Source organism: Myotis brandtii, unplaced genomic scaffold, assembly GCF_000412655.1.
Source record: "Myotis brandtii unplaced genomic scaffold, ASM41265v1 scaffold628, whole genome shotgun sequence".
NCBI lineage: Eukaryota > Metazoa > Chordata > Mammalia > Chiroptera > Vespertilionidae > Myotis > Myotis brandtii.
Window position 1 is genome coordinate 134,414 of NW_005370403.1, and position 276 is coordinate 134,689.

The window sequence follows — 276 nt, forward strand, 5'->3', positions numbered from 1 at the left end:
CCCTCTCTTCACTCTCTGAAAATCAATGGAAAAAAATATCCTTGGGCAAGGGTTAACAGCAAAAACTAATAATAAATAACATTTTAACAAGGAACAGGCCGGGCGGGTAAGTGACCGGTGTCCGCAGTCACAACACAACTCGCCTCACCTACGGTCGCCTCTCACACGTGGGGACGCGGACGGCGTTCGCCAAGTCCCTTTGGAAACGCAGTCACTTCCTCCGGCAGAGCCGGGTGCCGGCTCGGGCGCTTCGCGATGATTTTTCCATGAACCAGG

The 276-nt window shown here is 53.3% G+C and overlaps 1 protein-coding gene across 1 annotated transcript in view; it reads right to left on the bottom strand.

Moving 5' to 3' along the window:
* Positions 1-276, bottom strand: part of BTBD16 (BTB (POZ) domain containing 16) — a 38,197-nt gene that overhangs the window by 7,085 nt on the left and 30,836 nt on the right. The window lies entirely within an intron of this gene.